Below are 15,038 nucleotides of genomic sequence, written 5' to 3' on the forward strand. Positions count from 1 at the left end.
GGGCGCGCTGGGCCACCGCCGAGTTTTCCGCCCGGCGGGCTCCTCCTCCGGCCCGGCCCTGACGGTTGCGACGCTCGAGGAGTACGCCGAGTGCCCCGAGAGCCGGAGTGGGACAGAGCTCCAGGCCGACCGAGGCGCCGGGGCCGGGACGCCCGCGGAGATAGCCGCCGTTGCCCGCGGCCCCGTTCGCCCCTCGCGGCCCCCACCCCTGTGGTCAGTGGCCAGTGGCCCGGTAAGTGAGGGCTCCCCGGCCCGCCGGAGGCACGGGGCGGGGCGGCGGCAAGGGACCGGGTGGCGGCAGAGCGCCGCGGCCCGGCCGGTGAGCCCCGGACCGCCCGGCGCCGGCTCCCGCCGCGGCCCTGCGGCTTCCAGGTTGCACGGCGGCACGGCGGTTGGGGGGTGGGGGTGGGGATGGTGGTGTCGGGCTGTCGGGCTGGGTCCCGACGGGCTGCGTCGGCCCGGCTGCCCTGGCTCGATCGGCCGCGGGGGGCTGCCCTCCCTGTGGGGTGGGCGGTGCACAGGCCGGCCCCCTGTGGCCAGGGCCTCGTGACTGTGCTGCGCGGCTGGGGTCGGGGGTTCAGCCCCTCCTGGGTGGGCGTGGGACGACTGGGTGAACTTGCGACCAGGTGAACCTGCGACCAGAAGGCGACTGGCTGCTATGGGGATGGCCGGTGGCCCGGGCCCCTCTGACCCAGCCGAGTTCTCGAGAGTGTAGGTGCCCTTCCGGCCTGTGCTAAGGAGAGCTCGCAGAGGAGGCTGGCTTCATGAACTTTCCTCCTGAACCGGGAGGACGCAAATCCTGGGAGCTGCTGCTGTTGGAGATTATTTGTAAGGCCCTTTGAGAGAATGCGGAACCATCCCGGGCTCTGTGTTCACCTGTGTGTTTACCCTCTCTGACTTTCCCCTTGAGCTACAGTTTCAGGGAGGGATTCTTGAACTCTTCTCTCTCCCTGGGCTCCACCTAGCCTGATGAAGGCTTAAAAGGGCAGAAACCCAGTTTATTGGTTTAAAGGACAGTTGCAAAGTTCCCCTTCCGAGGAGAGAAGTTAAGCTAGCCTGTTCTAGCCCAAGCAAGTTACAGTTGGTCCCCAGGGACATTTCTCTCCGCTCCCCCCCATCAGTGACCTTGCTTTGCTTTGGGTATCCAAGGTATCCAGCCACTCTGCTCTCTCTCCCGATCCCCTCTCCCCCACGCTTTACTTCTGGCTGCCCTGACCAGGGATGAGCCTCTTCCCTGCTCCCACAACAGGAACAAAAGCTTGCAGGGGAGGGCAAGGCTGGGTCCAGGAGCTGGACAGGCAGGGTGTGTTCTTTTGCTCACTCCTAAATGGCTCTCATTATGTTCCTTCATTCCTTCCTTGCTTCAATCCATTGTTGGGGATTCCAGGAAGATTAACAGTGCTCCTTTCCTCAAGGCACACTCCTGTGCTTCTAGGTGGTCCCTGACAAGACAGATCTGGTGAGGTGCCAGGGAAGTCTGTTGCCCCTGGCATTGGGTGCTCAGTACCTCAGGATCCTGCATCCCTCCATAGTCTTATCTCTTACTAGTCTCTGTGCCTTGGTTTCCTCATCTTTAAAGTGGGGGTAATAATACCTACGTGATGGGGCATTGTGAGGATTAAATGAGTTAATACTTTACAACCATACAGCCCAGGCACTGAGCTGAAATGGTGACTGTTAGGCCATACCTGTGTGCTTTAGGTGGATGTCATCCACATGGGGTAAAGCTTACGGCAGGGCCTGGGACAGAAGTGTCAACAATAATAATACAGTAATAATAGCTGTCGTTTCTTTCCTGCAGCTGGAGGTCCAAATTGAACTGCTCTCCTGCTAGTTCCTCTGTTGTAGTTCATGTTGTTCTGCCCTCCTGGAATGCCCTCCTCCCCTATCTCTGCCCATGATTCCCCACCCTCCTGGGAGCCATCCAGGGGCCTGCTCCTAGGAGGAAAGGACAAGACATACTCTGAGCCCACGCAGCCCTCCTCCTCCACTCCTTTGGCATCACTTCTCCCTACTTGCCTTGCTTAGTATTTGTATGGCCACGTGTCTTATCTCTGCCCTGTCCATTGTCTTTGGACGGCAGGGGCTGTTTCTTACTCCTCTCCTGGTCTCACAGCACCCAGGACAGGCCTTGCCTAATATATGTGCTCAGCAGAATTTCACTGCGCATAAGAGGCAGGCCCAGAAAGTAAGGTTTTCCTTGATCTTAGACCTTGAAGGCTGGGTTTGAGTAGGCAACAAAAGAGAGCCTGAGATGGAAATAGTCCAGATTGAGAGGTGGCAGTAGGGGCTGCCTGAGAGGCCCCTTTGATTCCCTTATGGAGCCAGGGCAAGGGTAACAGATAGGGCCCACCCTGGATTGCTGTACCTAGAAGGCCAAGATCAATTAGTGATGCCTTGCTCATGTGATTCTGGGGAGGATGGGTAGTTTGGAGTGACAGGAGTTAAGAATCCAGCCAGAATAGGTTAGTGTGGGTTCTTGGGAATTCACTGCAGTACAGAGAGACAAAAAGCCGGTGTAGGCAGGAAGTGAATGTAGAAAGGAAATCTGCACCGAGTGCTGGGGATCTGTGCAGAGAACCCAGGGCCTTTCTAGAGCTCTCTCCCTCCTTCCTCTTGGATTCACCTCCTTCGTTCCTCTCTCCTTAAGCCTGAGGCAGCTTCTGGCACTTGATCCCATGGCGGGGGGCACTCGGGGAAGAGTCTGTGTGCTGGTGTCCTTCACAGTCCCAGCCAAGCAGGCAGACTCAGGTCTTTCTGGACTTTTCCCTACAACACCTACTGATGCCATTGTCCCCTGGTGCATCAGGAATTTGAGTGATCCTGGATAGGAAAGCTCTTAGGGGAAATGAAGAAACTGAAGTTTCTTTGTTGGGAATTTGCAATTTCACAAGGAGTTGTTGAAATTCAGTGGAGCTTTCTAATAATGGCTGAAAACGCACCGCAGTAGGCCTGCTGACCCTGGCCCCAGCACCGCATGAAATGAGGGTCTGATGTCAGCCGGTGGTTTGAATTTGGGAGGATCCTAACAGTACATAGGGCCCTAACAGTAACTCGAACATGCTGATGGGAGAAAGTAATGGGTGAGGGCAACCGAGGACTCAGGAATCAAGAGTTCTCATCCATTTTGGGTCACTGGGACAAGTTGTGGAGCCACACAGGGTCCTAGTGTTCTGGATGGTAAAATGCCTACCTCATATGGTTGTTTGCAGAATCTGGTGAGATGTTTGCAGAGGGGGTTTAAGATCAGTCAGGGTGTGATCATGACAATGTTAATCTCTTGGGTGCATTACTGCAAGAACCCTTGAGATGGGCTGGAGTGTGCAGATGGCTGACACCTGGCTCTGTGATCCCTTAGTGTCTGATCTTCCAGGGGCTTGTGCTCCTGAAAGTCCCACTGCCTCAGCAGAAAAGAAGGGAAGAATTGCTCCTGAAATTGCAAGGGAAGTCTGGTGTCCCTAGCCTTTGTCACCTGGAGCTTCGGGGGGAGGCTGGCTGGGAGGATCATGAGCTGAGATGAATTGGAATGAAGGTGGAGAGGAGAAACCCAGAGGGGCTTAGCTGGGCAGGGGGAGCATGTAGCAGATTAAGCCTGGGAGTGGCATCTCTGGGCGGGGAAGGGTGTTAATGTGGGGGGGGGGGGGTGCTGGTGATAGCAGATGTGAGTTTGTCATGTTCACCTAAAAGGTCACGGCTATTTTTAGGAAGTGGGTGACAAGGCATGTTTCTGTTGAACCAACATTAATGAGTACCCACTGTTTGCCAGGCCCTATGCTACGTGCACAAAAGCACCAGTCCACCCCACCCACCCTAGGTTGTCTGCCTGGATTCCCCAGAGACATGGGATACTGGATGAGAACCAGGTCTGGAGGGTGGGCAAGATCATGATCGTGAATTCAGTTTTGGACATGGAGCATTTGAGGTGCCATTGGGGAACCGAGCAGGCAGCTGTGTCTGGGCTAGGGAGACATTTTTATCTGCTATAAAGACATTGTATCTGCTATAAAGGACATGATGAGATTGAAGAACTCACCTTGAACAGCTGAGTAAAGGAACTGTGAGCCCAGGAAGGAGCTAGAAAAAGAGCAGTCCATGAAGGGGAAGGAAGAACCGGACAGTGTGAGGTCGCAGGAGCCAGGGCGAGTCCACTTCAGTAGGAGGGAGTGGCCGGTGGTGGCTGTTGTTGCTGTGGGAAGTGACAAGGGGGACACTCAGCACGTTAGCTATGGCTGTTCTGCTGGGGTGTTGGTGTAGAAGCCAGATTGTAGTGAATGGGCGGAGGAGTTGCAGGAGTGCAGATCTGGCCATGCTGAGTGTAGACAAGCTTTGAAGGAGAGGGACTGGGTGGTGCTGGGGGAGGCCCGCACTGAAGGGGTGTTTGTTTCTGTTTCTCAGCTCATCCTTTTCCCATTCCACCCGGAGGAGTTAGCAGTGTGGGTGGCCTGCAGCCCAGGGGTCCCCCCTCCATCCCTCTGTGTCGTATGGACACAGGGACCTGTAAAGGTTTGCTTCTTCTTCTTCCTTTTTTTAAAGATTTTATTTATTTGAGAGAGCGAGAGAGAAAGCACAAGCAGGGGGAGGAGGAACAGGAGAGGGAGAAGCAGACTCCCCACTGAGCAGGGAGCCCGATGCAGGGCTCGATCCCAGGACCCTGGGATCATGACCTGAGCCGAAGGCAGACGCTTAACCGACTGAGTCACCCAGGGGTCCTTGTAAAGGTTTGCTTCTTTCACAGAATGGATTCATGCTGCACACCTTACTCCGCAGCTTGTGGTTTTGATTAGTTTATCACGGGCAGTAACTCTGGGTGAGCGGTGCTCAGGGTTAGTAGCCACTGTAGAATGTTCTATAGTGCAGAGGGACCACAGTTTATACAACCTTTCCCTTATTGATGGGTGTTGAGACCACTGACTGTTTTTATAATTTGAAGTAGTGTTGGAATAAACAACCTATAGGACCCTGATTGGGATGTCATTGAATGTATTTATAAGGAAGAGTTGACATTTTTATATTAATTTTTCCAAATCAGGGACAGATCACAGGCCTTGTAATACATCTTTAGTAGATACTATGAATGGTATTCCAACTGGATTTGCTAACCAGATAATTTTTTTGTATCCTTTCCACTTTTTTTCTGTTTCTTGGTCATTAATTTCAACCTTTATCATTATTCATTCCTTCTTACTTTTGGCTTATTTTGTTGCTCCACTTTTAATATCTAAATTGGTTCGTTTATATTCTTAGTCTTTTACTTTGATTTAAAAAGCATGTAAAGCAGGGCGCTTGGGTGGCTCAGTCGTTAAGCATCTGCCTTCTGCTCAGGTCATGATCCCAGGGTCCTGGGATCGAGCCCCGCATTGGGTTCCCTGCTCAGCGGGAAGCCTGCTTCTCCCTCTCCCACTCCCCTTGCTTATGTTCCCTCTCTCGCTGTGTAGCTCTCTGTCAAATAAATAAATAAAATCTTAAAAAAATAAAAATAAAAAGCATGTAAAGCTCAACATTTTTCATGTGTAGACAGCTCTAGCTGGTGGGCCTTTGAAAGGCACACCATTCTGTTCCTTTATGGTCACCATGTAGATCAGGGATTTTTTTTTTTTTTTTAAGTTTGTTTGTTTATTTAAGTGGTCTCTACACCCAACACAGGCCTCAAACTCGTGACCCTGAGATCAAGAGTCACACATTCTTCCAGCTGAGCCAGCCAGCTGCCCTGCCATGTAGATTGGTCTTGATCCAAGGATGTTTTAGAAGACAGCATCCTGAATTTCTAAGTGGTTTTGTGGGGAGTATGATCACGTTTTAATGTGGACTGCTGGTTTTATTGGGTTATGATTAGTGAATGTGATCAGCAAAATTTCTTCTCGCTGGGCTGTATTAAGATTTTCTTTGTGGCGGGCGCCTGGGTGGCTCAGTTGGTTAAGCGACTGCCTTCGGCTCAGGTCATGATCCTGGAGTCCTGGGATCGAGTCCCACATTGGGCTCCTTGCTTAGCAGGGAGTCTGCTTCTCCCTCTGACCCTCTTACCTCTCGTGCTATCTCTCATTCTCTCTCACTCAAATAAATTAAAAAAAAAAAAAAAAGATTTTCTTTGTGGCAACTATATGATCCATACCAGAAGGTTTCACGGACAAGAAAGGCTATGTATTCTCTTTGGGGCACAGACTGTAGATATATCTGTTAACTTGAGCTTGCCTGCCTTTCCTTGCGTTATTGGTCTGTCAAATTCTGAGAGATGTTCCAAAAATTCTCACTATAATCTCTATTTAAGTCAGGCTATACTTATATTTGTTCTAGATGTAGTAATCTGACATCCATGTTTGGTGTATGCAGGTTTATCAAGCTTATCTTTGCTTGGATGCAACAGCGGGGGGTGGCTACGTGCCACGTTATCTGTGTTTTAGGAGACTATATTGCCAAGGGTCTGGGAAAATCCTTTCTTCTTTACAGACCTAAAATGAACAAATAAGTGTATTTTGTAAGACAGTAAGTGAAAGGCTCAGAAACATAGAGGCAGGCATCAGCCAGAGAGGGTTTACACCAGGGCCTGTTTCAGTTCAGGCTTATGGAGAGCAAGTGGTGCTCGGATCTCCCCCACCTGCTTCTCAGCTCCCCAATTGTCATGAAATAATCCGGTCCCAATGGTCCCCACGATAGTCAACTTCTTAGGAGGGATGGGTATAATAATAATTGCCTGCAAGCTCTGGGGACAGGTCCAGGTACTACTTCTCTCCCTTTGTGGTTCTTGCTCCTTCCTTTGCATCTACAGACAGGGACAGCTCTGACTGGCAATTACACTGTTCCTTCCTCGTTTGCGACAGCACAGGGCCTTTCTCCATTCTGCAAGGGATGTGACAAAATAGTCAGTACACAAAAATGTCCCAAGGCCAAATGTGAGCTATGAAGACTTGGGCCCTGGCCTGGGTGGCTCAGTCAGTTGAACATCCGACTCTTGGTTTCGGCTCGGGTGATGATCTCAGGGTCATGGGATCGAGCCCCGTGTCGGGCTCCAGGGTCAGCGGGGAGTCTACTGGAGCTTCTCTCCCTCTGCCTACCCCCTCTAAAAAAAATAAAAAATAAAGACTTGGGCTCCCAAGTCTTAGGCTCTTTTCTGTGCTTGTGTTTTAAGTCACATCAATGGGTTTGAGGGAAAATCCTAGTGAGTAGTGTCAAAGTCCTGTGTTTTCAGGTAAAGGCAAGTGGCTGAAAATGGACTAGAAAAAAACCTCAGCCTGCTGAGGCAGGATTGTTGAAAAGTCCCCAACATATTTTTAATATAAATATTTCCACTTCTCATTTTCCTTTGTGTTTACTTAATATGTCTTTGCCAGCCCTTAATTTTTAATCTTTCTTTTTCAGTGTTGGGGCACTTGGGTGGCAGTCTGTTGAGCGTCCAACTCTTGGTTTCAGCTCAGTTCATGATCTCAGGGTTGTGGGATCGAGCTCCATGGCGGGCTCCACACTGAGTGTGAGCATGGAGCTTGCTTGAGATTCTCTCTCTTCCTCTCCCCTTCCCCTGCTTGTGCGTTCTCTCTCTCAAATAAATAAATCTTAAAAAAAAAAAAAAAAAAAGACGATGTTTCTTTTGTGCTCAGCACATGACTGGGGTTGGAGGATGGCAAAAGGCAGTGATAACAACAAACCAAGTTTGGTGGTTTCTGTCTTTGATAGAGAATTCAGACTGTTCACATACCAGATATTCTTGATTTTATTCCTTGCATCTTGTTTTCTGTTTATTATTTATTATACTTAGGTGTTCTTTCTGTCCTGATTTCTGCTGACTTGGGTAGGTTTCTCATCATCCCTCTTCCCTACCTCTCCTACATTACGATTCAGGTTTGGTCGTGGATTAAGAGAGGAGCTCCCCTCGCTCTTCAGAAATTGGAGGCCAGGGTCAGTGTCTGCTCCATGAGGTCGTCCTGGCACCAGGCTCCTTGTATAAAACTGCCCCCAGCATTCTCTAGGGCTGAGGTTTTCAAATGTGAGCATATGTAAGAATAATCGGCAAGGTTTGTTAAAACACAGATTTCTGGGGCCCACCCTTAACGGCTCTGATTTAGGAAGTCTGGGGTGAGGCCTGGGAATCTTCATTTTTGACAGCCACCCCCGCTGTTGCATCCATGTGGGGACCATCCCGGATAGCACTGCTCCAGGGGCTTCCCTTCACCCATGTGAGCCGGGGCAGCTGATTTGCAGGGCCGGGCCCTGCCTGGTTACCAGGAAGGCTTGGAAACTAGTCCTTATTTGAGGCTACCGTGTGCCAGGCAACGGTTTGTGTTCTGTGCCGGAAGTAAGAGAGGGCAGATGGTTGCAGGGGACAACCAGAAGTTCCTGGGACACCACCCACTGCTGTCCTTAATTTGAAACTCGTGCTGCGCTTAATTTGAAACTTCAGCCTTGCCATCGGCCAAGCCGCTATTCCTTAGGTCAGGAAGCGGGAATGGCCTGTCGCGACGGCGTCAAAGCCAGCAGGCAGCGCGGGGCACGGCCGCCGCCCACCCCGTGGGGTGGCGCAGGAACGACCAGTAGCTGCTGCCACCGCTTTGCTGAGGCTCTGAGGACCCTCGCTCCTTCTAGGCTGCCCCCCCCTCACCACCCCGCCCCAGAGTCTGGTCACTTCTTCATTTTGTCTTTCCCAGGGTAGCCTTTACACTTCCCCAGCCGGGGGGGGGGGGAGGGCACCCAGAAGGGAGCTGAGTGGAGGGAGCCGGCGTGGGCCGTGCCTGCGTCCGACCGGAAGCCCGGAGACATGCTTCCGGTCTGTGTCCTGCCTCCAGCCAATCCTGAGACGGCAGGCAGATCCGCTCTGCCCTCGGGGCCTCGGCTCCCCGCCGTAGTGAAACGGGCCGGTTGAAGCAAATGATTTCAGGAAGGCCACGTCCAGGTCCAGTATTGTAGGATTCCTGTGTAAGCCAATGCCAGGGCACCGGGAACTGACTTTTATTTCTAGGACGTGTCTTTCAGAACTCGCTCGCTCAAGTTCAGCCCTCTGGTAAGGCTTCAACACTACCCCATTGCTCCTCGCCCAGCCTCCCTTGTCCGGAGCATCTCCAGGCTGCTCAGCCCCAGGTGCCAGCCCTCCGAGGGCAGTCTGAGGCACGGCCTGGCCAATGATTGACGCAGGCTCCGGCGAGTCTTACTTCATGGCCTGTGGGTGGGGAGTTCAATGATTAACAGCACCTTGTGCAGGCTTTTTGTTCAGTGCCTGGGAAAATATGGTCAGGGTTGGGGAGTGCTGCCTGGGGCTCTCTGGCTTGTTTCTGTGGCTTCATGGCACTGTGCCCGCACCCGAGAGGTGAGGCAGATCCCCATGAGGGCAGGGCCCTGGGGCTCTGCCGTCCCTCCAGCGGATGAGGCCACTTACGCCCTTCCTAGCAGAGTTAGGGATGTTCATACACCCTCAAAACACTTGCAGTCCTGCCTTGCTTGGTGTGGGAGGGAGAGAAGAGACTGTCCTTGCTGTGTCGTCCTCTCTGCCCCTGGAATTCCTGGAGCCTATGCCCCAGAAGCTCTGACCAAAGAGGCCATCAGAACAGGTGCCACCCAGGATGTGGAAGAGATGAATCAGGGTCCACTGGTGTCCTGTCGCCGTGGCCAGCCCTGTGCGAGCCAGTGGCAGGAAGGGGAGAGGCCTGTCCTACAGCCTGGGCTCTGCGTCTTGCACTGAGAGGCCTAAGAAATCGTAATTCTGGCTCTGACACCAGTTGGGTGTGTGACCCTGGCTTGTCAGTATCATCTCTGAGCCCTGGTTCCCTTGAGGTGGTCATATCTATCTTGTAGGAACATTGTGAAGATGAATGAGGTGATATATAATGAGGTAATACATGTCTCGATCATAGGTATTGGGAAAAGGGGAGTATTGTTCGTATACTAGAGGATATAGAAAACATTTTAGGCCAAGTGCTGATAAGTTCCAGGAAGAGCAATCATTAGGGGTGGAGAGATCACGGTGGGCTTCCTGAAGGAGGTGGGGCTCTATCTTGGCTAAAGGAAGGCCAAAATTGACACAGGCTTAAGGAAGGCATAAAGGAGCCAAGGAAGACAGACCGGGTAGAGGGAACTGACTGAGCAGAAGTCCTGAAGATAGAAAGTGCCAGGATAACACGCTGACTGAGCCACAAGCATGTAGTTCCTGTGATTCTTTCCATCACACATACACCTCCAGGAACCTGCCATTTTCTTGCCATGGCACAGTGTAACTCTTGGCCCAGGGCCCTTTGGCAGAGCTTAGGATCCCCTCCTGCACAGGGGTAAGCCCATGCCTGAGATCTGAAAGAGAATCTTCTCTACTGTGATCTGTAGGCTCGGGATCTCTTTCCACTTCCAGCAGCAAAAGGTTGGCCAGAGACTTTGTCACCCTTAGAAGAGAAGCTGCTGGTAAGTGTTATTTGAAGGAAAGGTTTCCTGGGGATTCTAGGTGAGGCTGGGGGACCTCAACCAGTTGGTACTGGAATAGATACTCTCTCGTGTCTTCTAGGTTTGAAGGGACTGAGCTTCTCCCAAGCCATTTGAACAGGCACTCCCTGCTGCCTTGCATCCTAGTCCTCCCCATCACCCCTCTTCCCCCAATTCACTGTGAGCGAGGATCTGTGACAGGCTGTGGGCTTTCGGATGGCTCGTTGCCTCTTAACTGGCAGGGCCCTGGGTGATGTCATCTGTCCCTTTGACTACACGTGCAGGTGCCTGCAGGGAGAGCCCAGCTTGGGACGGTGGGCAGCTGAAGTAGGCACACCTAGCTGAAGGGGTGGTCGCTGCCTCCCTAGCTGTGTGCTGCCACAAGGAAATGTAGGACCTGTGTTGCCAGATCTCCTATTTTCCATTAAAAAAAAAAATTTAAGTCAGGCCCAGCTCTTTTATAGCCCCCTCCCCTCCCCCCCCAGGAAATAAATATGAACTTCAAAACCCTCATGGAGCCCCAGGTTTTGGGCAGCACAAGTCCACAACCATGGACTCCTTGCAGGCTCACCCATTTAATAAGTGAGGGAGAAAGATGCCCAGAAGAGCCTTAGGTTGGTCAAAACCCATCAGAGAGAAGCCAGTTCTCTAGACTCTTCTCCCACCTTCCTCTCCCAAAGAATGCATTTCCTGATCTCTGCCATAATCTCCATTCTTCCAAGGAATGGCTCTTAAACCCCTTAGGGGTAACTTCCTGCAACTGCTCTATTGTATTTATGTCCCCAGGCAGAGGGAAAGCCTGCTGCAGGCCAGGACTTTTGTTTTATCCTATCCTCCTCTTTCCCCAGGTAGCCTAGCCCAGCCCTGGGTGCCTGTCTGAGCGCTGAAGTGGAATTACTGTGAAGATAATGGAATGTAAGCTTCAGCTTCAGGAGGCCCCCTCCCCCCACCTCACTTGTCAGGGAGGGGTCCTAGCAGTGAATTCGCAGAGTCCTAGCAATGTTGTGTATTCATTTTCTTAAAGAAGACCCCCAAAAATCGTATGAGCTCCAGGCTCCGCAAAACCAGGACCAACCCCTGTAGATGCAGTGACTGGTTGGCATCCTGTCTTTTGGACAGTGAGCTCTTATTTTGGGCACAGGAAGTGGGGGGTCCTGGGCCAGCCCTCTTAGGATCTTGCTGTGTCACCTGGGCATGTCACTTCCTCCTCTCTGGTTGTCAGTTTCCCCCTTTGTGAAATGAGAGCCGAGGTGGCATGGGTAGGAATGAACTGAGTCATTGCTAGGGCTGAGTGAGCTCCCGTGCTCCAGCTGCGTGGTCCTGGCGGGTTGGGGTGTGATTGCCCCGCCCATGTAGACTACACTGCCAACCTTTGCCCTCCCCAGAGCATTTGCATTGCTGGCTGGGTGTGTCTGGCCTGGCCACGCACAACCTCTCACAGCCCCGAGCTTCACCATGGTGGTTCGTGTTGACGGATAATACAAGGGAGCAAAGCTTTATTGAGCTTTTATTCCCAGACCTGCAGGAGAGGCAAGCACCTGGTCCTTCCTTTCTCAGTTGAAATAGTTGATTTTGTGGTCTTGGTGGTTTATTGCTTCCCTTGTCAAAGGAAGCCTCCTGGGTTACATAGACTTGCACACGGATCTTTTATACAAGGAGAGCAGAGGCCTTTTCAGAGAGAACACCATAGAAGGATCTGGAAGGAAGGAGATCACTGTCCATGTTAGTTTTCTGTTGTTGCCATAACAGATTACCACAGACTTAGTGGCTTAGAATCACACAACTTATTTTGGTGGTAAAATATACATAACATAAAACCTACCATTTTCAGCATTTTTTAAAAAAGCGTGTAGTTCCAAGGCACCAAGGACATTCACACTGTTGTGCAGCCATCAGCAGCACCCATCTGTAGAACTTTTCCATCTTCCCCAACTCAAGCTCTGTCCATGAAACAGAAGCTCCCCAGACCCCCCTCCTCCCCACCCCCCGCCACCACAGTCGTCTCCACCTGCATTACGCTGCTCCAAGCACCTCCCAGGAGTGGAATCACACAGTGTTTGTCTGTCCGTGATGGGCTGATTTCTCTGCGCCATGTCCTGTCATAGCACCTGTTTCAATCTCCTTCCTTTTTAAGGCCGAATAGTATTCTCTTCTGTGTTCTCCACTGCGTTTTGTTTATCCATCCCTTTGGATGGACATTTGGGTGCTTTCCACCTTTGGGCACTTATAAATACTGCAGCTGCAAGCTGTGGTCTCCATAGGTTCGGGGCCCTGCTTTCAGGTAAGTGCACCCGCCGTTCTCTTTGCCACAGCGGTTGAGCTGCTTACCACGCCACATTTCTCTCTGACACTCTGGTCTCACGCATCTCCTGGTGTTTGTGGGTGGGGTGGTATCTTTTCTGGAGGCTCTGGAGGAGAATGCACCCTCGTCTTTCGCAGCTTCTAGAGGCCATCTGCATTCCTTGGCTCGTGGCCGCTTCCTCCATGGTTGGAATCCCTCTCATGCTTTGGATCTCTCCTCCTCATTTTTTCTTTTCATCCTTAATCAACCGGGAAGGGGTCTCTGCTCGGGAAAGGACTCATGTAATTAGGTTGGGCCCACCTGGATGGTCTAGGAGACCCTCCCCATCTCAAGATTGGCAGTCTTCACCACACCTGTGAAGTCCCTTTGGCATGTCAGTCACATGTTCATAGACTCTGGGGGATCAGGGTGTAGACTGTCTGGGATATTTTTTTTTTAAGTTTTTTAAAATTTATTTGAGAGGGAGAGGGAGAGAGAACCCCAGGGAGGCTCCGTGCTGAGCATGGAGACCAACACTAGGCTTGACCCCATGATCCCGAGATCACGACCTGAGCCAAAACTAAGAGTCAGATGCTCAACTGACTCCGCCCCCTAGGCACACCTGGGATATTTTTGAAGGACCTCATCAAGGAACCTGATGGTGCCCTGATCTCGGGCCTTGAAAAGCCCTCTGCTTCACCCCTTCTCCTCAGCATTGTCCTGAGACACCCCATAATTGTACAGTTGGTGAGGCATACTCCTACTATGTGGGCTGGACACCTGATACCAGACACTGAACGATTTGGGTGTATGTCCAGGATCTTTAATGACCCTTTCCAAACATCAGAGCCTGTCCTCTTTGGCCACTTGGGAGACACCAGCGCTGTGTGAGTTGGTCACAGAGGTAAGAGAGCTGTCCCATACTTTACAAAGATCTTTTCTTTTTTTACTTCATTTAGTCCTCATATAACTCCAAGGGAGGGGGGCTGGTCATATCTTTGCAGACAGCATGGAAGTTCAGAGAGGTAAAGTTACCCCGGGAAGGTCACACAGCAAGTGGTAGAGCCAGGACCCAGACCATAGGTTCCAAGCTAATGCTTCTGAGGGAACAAGTTAAAACTAACGGAGCACCTACTACTGTATGCTGATACACTCCATGGTGGGTAGCTTTATACGTGTGTATCAGTGTATCCAATCCTACAGCCACTTAGTAAGATAGATAGATGTGTCTTCCCCAATTTTACAGGTAGCAAAGAAGGCTCAAAGAGGTCAGGCAACATGTCCAAGACCACAGAGCCAGCAAGTGGTAGAGCTGGACTTGGAATCATCGTCCTTGGACTTGAAACCCTGTGTGTCACCCTAGTTCCTCCGCAGCAGTGTTAGAAGATGCTATCAGAGCTGTGTGGGCTGTGGGTAAAATGCATACAGCAGAGTCGAGAAGTTTCCTGTGACTGTCCTGTGATATTTGTGGCTCTTGATGGGGGAGCGTGGGTTGTTGTGATGATGGGGAACAGGTTTAGAGTGTGGGAGAGTCATTGACGGTAGAAGGCCCCACAGAGTATCTGGGGTTGGACGTTGGTGTTACTTAGACTGCATGACCAGAGATGAGCCACTCGGCTGCCCCTTTCCCCACCCAGAGGAGGGAGGGGTCCAGGGAAGGAGCTCCCCCAGTTCCCTCCGGGCCAAGCCACTGAAAGTTGTGTTGTACAGACAGTGACCGCTGCAGGGCATGGAGGTGCTGCACCCACGGGCGCCCAGGTGATCCTGGAGAAAGGGCGCTTGGGCTGGACTTGGTGGGAAAGGGAGGGACTTGAGAGCTAAGGGGGCGGCCAACAGGGCTCAGGCACCCCCCGCACTGGTTAACATCTGCCGGCCTCTCCTGCTTCGCTTCTCAGGTGGTCCTGGGAGAAGCCCCTTCTGCCAAGGTGTCACTGGGAGCAGTCTCCCCCAGGCGGAAGTGGTGAAACACAGACACAGACCTCTCTCCTCGGCCTGCACTGCACTTGGAAACAACCCACAATTTCCCTTTTTGGGGTGGGGGGTGTTCCTTAGGGCCTGACCACAACTTGGACTTGTCACTGCCACTGTGTCTGTCACAAGAACCTTGGCATCTGCAAGGACCGAGGCCTGAGGCCTCGTCACGTTTTGGGCTTGGGTGTGAGCCGATGTTGACACCATGTATGGGTTCACCTTCATTTTCCATTGCTCAGAAATCCCAAATTGGGATTGGCCTTTGACTAAGTTCCGGCCCTTCCGGAAGCCGGTTTGGTGTGGTGTGGGGGGAACCGTCCTGTGAACAGGAAGGAGCCAGGTTTGTGGGAGAGCTGTGCTGTGGAGGGGTGGGAGGGAGACCCACGAGCACAGACTG

At 51.9% G+C, this 15,038-nt stretch overlaps 1 protein-coding gene across 1 annotated transcript in view; it reads left to right on the plus strand.

The window, feature by feature from the left end:
* The first annotated feature begins 24 nt into the window (after positions 1 to 24).
* The window catches only part of ANXA11 (annexin A11), a 41,576-nt gene continuing 26,562 nt past the window's right edge, over positions 25 to 15,038 (plus strand). The window contains exon 1 of the mRNA XM_045878202.3: positions 25 to 232. The gene's annotated coding sequence lies outside the window, so the exon portion shown is untranslated. The remainder of the gene's footprint in view (positions 233 to 15,038) is intronic.

The sequence above is a fragment of the Mirounga angustirostris genome, unplaced genomic scaffold (genome assembly GCF_029215605.1).
Source record: "Mirounga angustirostris isolate CCGP_5_RB_7025 unplaced genomic scaffold, mMirAng1.0.hap1 SCAF_6, whole genome shotgun sequence".
Classification (NCBI taxonomy): Eukaryota; Metazoa; Chordata; class Mammalia; order Carnivora; family Phocidae; genus Mirounga; species Mirounga angustirostris.